This window comes from Gymnoscopelus microlampas (genome assembly GCF_963454915.1).
Source record: "Gymnoscopelus microlampas genome assembly, chromosome: 1".
Taxonomy (NCBI): Eukaryota; Metazoa; Chordata; class Actinopteri; order Myctophiformes; family Myctophidae; genus Gymnoscopelus; species Gymnoscopelus microlampas.
The window spans coordinates 29728797-29736415 of NC_139962.1; positions in this window are offsets into that span (position 1 = coordinate 29728797).

Genomic DNA, 7619 nt, shown 5'->3' on the forward strand with positions numbered 1-7619 from the left:
AATGTTTACTTAAGTAAAAGTATCAATACTGAAGTCGTTAATGTATGTTTTGTAATAATAATCAAAATCTATAGACCAATTATTTGTTTACCAACATTGAGACTGGATGCACAGGTGATTGTTTCATACAATCAATTCTCAACCTGTTGTTTCGGGGTGCGTTGGTTTCAGCACACCCCAACCCCCTCTTGTGTGTTGGCTAGTGCTGCGCGCCCTAGCGAGACCTGGCAGAATGGTTTTGACGCTTGCGCAGTATGACGCTTGCAACCAGTGTGACGTCGTCTGTTAAGGGGTCTATAAAGTAACTAGTAACTAAAGTTTTCAAATAATTGTAGGGGAGTAAAAGTACAATATTTGCCTCTGAGATGTAGTGGAGTAGAAGTAAAAGTACTGAGAATTGGAAATACTCAAGTAAAGTAAAACATACCTCAAAATTGTGTCTAAGTACAGTACTTGAGTAAATAAATATACTTACTGTATTTACTTTACACCACTGCATATGGCCTATATTTTTCTCAACAGACGTTTTCTGAAAGAAATGTACAGGGGGTGGACTGGACAGTGTAGGCTTACTCAACTCAAAACCCCAGTATTTGAGTCAAAGAAAGCTCCTTGTCAAATATGTCTCAACTAGCCTAAGTGAAAGTTCCTCTGTCAAATTTGTATTTGAGTTAAAGTACTGGAGTAGTTGCTTTTAAAAATACTTAAGTATTAGTCAAAAGTAGCCTATACATATGCTTTTAAGTACTTAAAGGAGTAGTTCACCCAAAAAAGTACTTGTTTTCTATCAGTTACACACCCCATGAATCCTTGAATTCATGGAGATTTTTTTGTTGTTATCGCATTCCTGAGCCAATAATTTGATAATCGGAGGGCTCTCCGGTAGGAGACACAAAGAGTCTCCTTTGTGTCTCCTACCGGATACATTAGAATCTTTATTATTATCATCACATTATTGGCTTAGGAATGTGACTAAAACAAAAAAAAATCCATGAATTCAATGCTTCATGGGGTGTGTAATTGATAGAAAATAAGTATTTTTTTGGGTGAACCATTCCTTTAAGTATCAAAAGTGCATCTTTTTAATATCAATGCATTGCCATATTGAAATTTAGACATTTAACTAAATTTAAAAAATCCAGATATTTTCAAAACAATATAAACTAGAAAAAGTGCTCCTCGGAGCACAAGTCTCCGCCAGGTCAGGTAGGTTATTATGGCCTCCTGGTGGCGCTATAATAGGCCAATGTGAAAAGGATGCCATTTATTCCTAGGCCTTGCACGGCAATCGGACACTGCATGCATGATTTGAGGCATTTTGTTCTAAAAATGTGTTTTGCTAAATTTGACCTGCTGGTGGCGCTATAACAGGCCAATGTTAAAAGGGTGGCATTTGTTCCTCAACATAGTGTGAGTGTGCGTTCAAAGTTTCACCGTAATCGGGCGCTGCATTCATGATTTGCGGAATTTTGTTCAAAACGGGCCACTCCTGCAAACATTACATGTCAATGTTAGCCAATCAGGATGGTATATGAAAAATCAAACAGATCCGTCTTTATCACATGACTATAGAGATCATGTGTACCGATTTGCGTGAAATTTGGATCAAATATGAAGGCTTAATATCAAAAAATGTGTTTTACATAAGTCTGCCTCCTGGTGGCGCTATAAAAGGCAAATGTGAAAAATGCAGGGCAAAGGTTTGTCCTTGGCCTTTAGAGAGTGTGCATACAAAGTTTTACACTGATGTGCAGTTATAGGTAAAAACACGAATCGGCCTGTTACAGCGCCACCATGAGGCTGATTTGAACATTTTCAAATGGCATTTCTTCCTCGGCCTAATGGGAATGTGTGTGCAAAATTTCACGGAAATTGCATGCTGTGTTCATGATTTGAGGCATTTTGTTCGAAATAGAGTACTCCTGCAAACTTTGAAAGACAATTTTTGCCAATCAGGATGGAATATGAAAAATATGAAATGAGCCGTTTCTTTTAATGACTATAGAGATACTGTGTACCGATTTGGGGGATTTTTGGCCAAAATGTGTAGGAGTACTGTTCAAAAATGTGTTTTGCACAAATCGGCCTCCTGGTGGCGCCATAAAAGGCCCATGTGAAAAATTTGGAGCAGAGGTTCGGCTTTGGCATCCAGGGACTGTGTGTGCACAGTTTCGCTGCGATCAAGCCAACGGTGCCAAAGATTAGCTGTACACAGACAAGACAGAATGACACACACACACACACACACACACACACACACACGGACGGACGGACGGACAGGGGGTAAAACATACTCTCTCGCCATGCCTTTCGGCCTGGCGGAGACAATAACGCATTGTGGCACACTGTGAGCTTGTAGATCTTATATTTTTACTATATTTGAAACAAGGCTTAAGTGGTTAATTTATAATGTAGCCTACTTTGCCCTTCCTAGAAAGATAGTGGAGTACAATATTTCTTTGAAAGGTAGTTGGTGGCATGAAAGAAAAATACAAATATAGTAAAGTAGGCCTACAAATACTCAAGAAAATGTACTTTGTACTGTCCACCACTGCAAATCGATGCTATGCTACTAGACAAGAGCTGACCCCAAGTCGCAGCAATTCATCATTGGGTCAGTTAGTACACAAGTACACAGTACGCTACAAATTAGAATGCCGCTGAGATGAATCACTCCACAAAATTACATTGAGTGTTCTATGGCTGTTATGGAATATCAGACATTGTCAGAGCTGTCCCAGTGCACTCCCTGACCCTTGCAGACTAAAAACTATGCCCAGTGAGTGCAGAGTCGGAGCCAAAAGAGCTCCTGCCAAATAGCCTACAGTTACTGTAACATCCTTCCCTTTAAACTCAAGTCAACTTCAAACGCCAGCTGGGCGATAAAGTAGTGGTCCTGCCGTGCTTTGTGGCGGGACAGAGGTGCTGAGATTGCATTCCTCCCTTAGAAGTGCTTTTGTACAGTGGAGGATTAGTAACTTACGAGACAAGAGAGAAGCGCTTTTCCATCTATAAACTTCTATACCCAGAGACCTCACATCTGCCCTTCTATGCCAAAGGTTCTTATAGTGGGATCCAGGGATCCCCAGGGGCCCTTGAGAGGGTTTCAGGGCGTCCCCAGCAATTGTTTTTGTTTTAAATATAGCATCAATATCAGTTTTTACTTTGACCCTATTTTATACGTGACCATTAAAAAATAGCCGATCTACAAGTTCACAACGTGTTGTGATGTCAAGCGAAGTGAGCTAGTAGATTAACAGTAAAAATATATAAATCTTGAAAAAAGACACATTTGGAATCATTTTGAAACATTTTAAGAACTCAAATCTGGGGATTTTGGCACAAAACCTTTTCAGATGGGGGTCTGCGGCCAAAAACATATACATTTGGTGGTTCTCGAAATGAAAATGTTTGAGAACCACTGTTCTAAACATCCAGCCAGAAACAGCCCCTGTTCTGACCCTGAGCAAAGGGTTAGAAAATATTCTGGGCAGATATTTGACTTGTATAGTCTATGGCTATTTCAAAGCACCCAAACATTTAAATGGGAGCATATTTGTGGGTAAAGAGTTAGTCTAGTCTGTGGGTGTATGGAGAAGAAAGAGTGGTGCACGTATAACCAGGCCTTGTTGGTACTGCATGCATGCAGCCCATTGTTCTCCTTCCTGGGTCGACTGAAGGTCTACATGATTTCTACATGAAGGTGGAAATCCAAGGTTAATAATCCTCAAAACCTCAAAAGGAGGTAAGAACATGTGTCTTATTGAGGGAACCAGCAGCTCACACACTCACGAGCAGAGCCAAATCCTTCCCACCCCAAACATCTCACATATCGTGAATTAACCACTTTTTGTATTTTCGCGCAACTCTGTCTCACGACGCAGTATTGAATTTAATGCAAGAAGTAACATAAACAAACATATAAACGTGTAACATACTACACAGATGTTCCATAATTTGAGACAGACATTGTTACTTTCTTCATAGTTTACTTCTATTCAACTTCTATTCTTAACATTCATTGGAACTTTAACACCTTGCCCAAGACGTATTTCATTGCACAGCCCTGCCAACAATTGTCATATAACAAAAATATTTTCAACTGAGTAAACGTGTCGACAAAGTATGAACTAGCCTTTCTTGTGAACTTGTAGATCTGACATTTTTGAAGTTGGTCAGACAGGCTTACTGTTGGTATAAGCTGAGAATGCGGGAGTGCTAGACCCCTGGGAGATGGATTGCTGAGGTGGAGCACCACACCTACCATCAGCCCCCAGTATTTACTGCACGACTTGCTGCACCCAAGCCGTGCTACTCATGCGCTGAGATGGTGGTGTCCGGGATCGAACCCATGATAAGTAATTTGATTAATGATGAATAACCAAAATCTGCAAAGCAACTAGTAAAACTGTCTAATAAATGTTGTGGAGTAAAGAGTACATTTGGATGTGAGATGAAGTGGATCCAGAAATGGAAATACTATACTAAAGGAAAACATCTAGGGTTAGGCTACTGCTCAGCCAAATGGAATTAGCCTTCTGGGATTCAGGCAGAGCTACTCTGTTACACACATACCAAGGAAAAATGTCAAGTATGTGCAAACACAGAGTATTTGGAGAATAAAAAGGAAAATATGATTTCAGAAAACAATGTTGAAACTTGGACTGAGTGCACCTACCTTAATGCCTCAGGGCTTTTGGGATTTAACAGGCGAGTAAAAATCTTTATCTCGTTGACACTGGAAGTAAAACTGTCATCCCACAGGCCATCAGCAGTTGTTTATCAATAGTACGGATAGGATCTGATCCAACCTGGGCTTAACTGAGCATCTGCCCCTTGTAAAAAAAGCCCAGGAGGCATGCTGTGAGTTATGTTACAGTACATATCAGAACTCAAACCCTTTAATGCCAGGGACGAGAGTGTACAAATGGAACCATTTTTGCACTCTTGGAGTCACAGACCTGTAAGGGTCCATTTGGTTCCTCCTAACTATCAATTATTTGGCTGGGTACCCCCTGGAACCCCCTCAAGGAAGTCTGGGGGTCCCCGGACCCTATAGCCTGGAAACCAGACGAATCATTAGTCTGGCCAACATGGCAGGCTACCCGGACCCCACTTTGAGAACCTCTTATAGCACCACTCTCTCTCACCATATCAGAAAGTATATGGATGTGTTCTTATAGCACTTCATACAGTATTGTAAGATACTATAAGGACAATATCTCCAACTTGATCAAGGTTCAAGGTTCAAGGTTGTACTTATTATTACATCTTGTGTACAGGTACTGTACATAAGAGTAAAACTTATTTTGGTTTGGCTTCCTTCAGATTCCTTGATTGATCCTAGGTTTGATTTTGGAGCCCATATTTTCCTTAATGTGACTTAATGGAGTGTGGAATACGATGAGCATAGAATGAAAAACAAGATGAGCAAGACATATGATGAGCTGTACTAACGTTATTAACTCCCTTCATGGAGTGTGCTCCTTCTTAAATCATTCAGACATTAAGCTAATAGACCAATTAGTGGATTCATGTCTGTGGTAATAACGCAGGATGAGATCCACACCATCAGTAGCCTATACTTGTACAGCAGTGGTTCCCAACCCATGGGCCGGGGCCCACTGGCAGGCTATAGGATATTGCAAGTGGGTCCCCAAATGGTCAGAAGAGTGGGCCGCGAACGCTTTCGAGAATATCAAGTGGGGCCTGATCCAGAAAAGGATGGGAACCACTGTTGCACAGTAAAAGTATAATGGGATGATGTGGGTACTGTACCCGCAAGGCGGAAATCCAGGTTCAGAACACATTCTTCATCACTGACTGCCCTCCAGAGATAACAGACCAATCCTGGGTGGCCTGGGTCTCTATTTCATTCATGACGTTCTTGGCGGAGCATATTAGCATGCCTCTCTGGTCAACGAAACATCTAATGAATCAGGGTGATCATATAACAGTGATCATATATATATATATATATATATATATATATATATATATATATATATATATATATATATATATATATATATATATATATATATATATATATATATATATATATTTTTTTTTTTTTTTTTTTTTTTTTTTTTTTTATGTACTTCACTACCCTTGAGATATTGGCTCCTTCAGTAAGTTGGACACATTAAAGTTTTGGTTTCATGTGTATTATTTAAGCACTGGCACACAATTAACAATATATTAAATAAGACATTTTTATATGTAGTAAGACATTAACCTCAGCCATATCCCGTCTACACTGTTTTTGTCGCATTCCTAAGCCAATAATTTGATGACCGGCAGTGGTTCCGGTAGGAGACACAAAGAGTCTCCTTTGTGTCTCCTACCGGATACATTAGCATCTTTCCGCCGGTAATCAAATTATTGTCTTAGGAATGCGACAAAAACAAAAAAATCTCCATGAATTCAATGCTTCATGGGGTGTGTAATTGATAGAAAACAAGTAGTTTTTGGGGTTAACTACTCCTTTAATTCTACAGTACTGGCATACAGGATGGCATGACTGGCATACAGGATGCCATGACTGGCTTTAACAATAACTTCTTACTATTGATTTCACAATTGCATCATCAGGGCATTTGTGGGAAACTTCCTTTATGAGGGAAACAGGATGCCATGACTGGCTTTAACAATAACTTCTTACTATTAATTTCACGATTGCATCATCAGGTCATTTATGGGAAATGTCCCTTTATGAGGAAATCAGTAAGATGAACACACCTTACAGTATGTCCATATGACCATATTCATCTGAACTGTAATTAACACCACTGTTGATGTTTCATTTTTTATGTAATGTTCGTCTATATTCCTGAGTTTAACTTTATTAACACAGTATATTATCACTTAAGATTGCTTCATAAAGAAATACAAATGCATGAGATTTCTAATTCATTTATTTTCAAATGTGCAAAAAATATACAATGCCTGTATAAAAACTATACACAAAACAATCAAAACATATTCAACCATTTTAACTACAAGTTCAAAATGTAAAGGCTAATTCAGAGACACAGATTTGAGTATTTACAAATAAATTGCATATAACTGTACAAAAACCTTATTTGCCTAAATAATTCCCATATACAATTGACCAAAAGACCTTGCATAGCGATAGTACTGAGGTAGGATTAAAAGAAACGAAAGTTTAAATATGCTTAAAAGGAGATATTTAGATATGATTGTTATTCTGCGTTGCCAAGCACTTTTCACATTTTGAGGAAAAGGTTTTTATGTTTCAATGAGACCTTACTGTACTGTTGGCAAGACAACATTAGAATCTTCTGCACGAGAACAAAACCGGTACAGTAACTTCCCCACCACTGCAATATACTGCCATTTTAACCTGTCTAATGGCAATAGAGAAACCCTTCCTTACATTAATGCCTGGTGACGAATATTGAAAGCCTTAAGACATCGCATCACAACAGTTTTTTATTTATCTAAGTATTTATTTTGTTTACCAAAGTCTGCAGCACTACAATCTAGCATAGTGATATTGTGATTTAATGGCCTTATTGAAGTGAAAATTCCTCGACTGAAGTGAGCCTTCACAGACCTCTGGATAGTTTCTTTCTTTCTTTTCTTTCTTTTTTTCT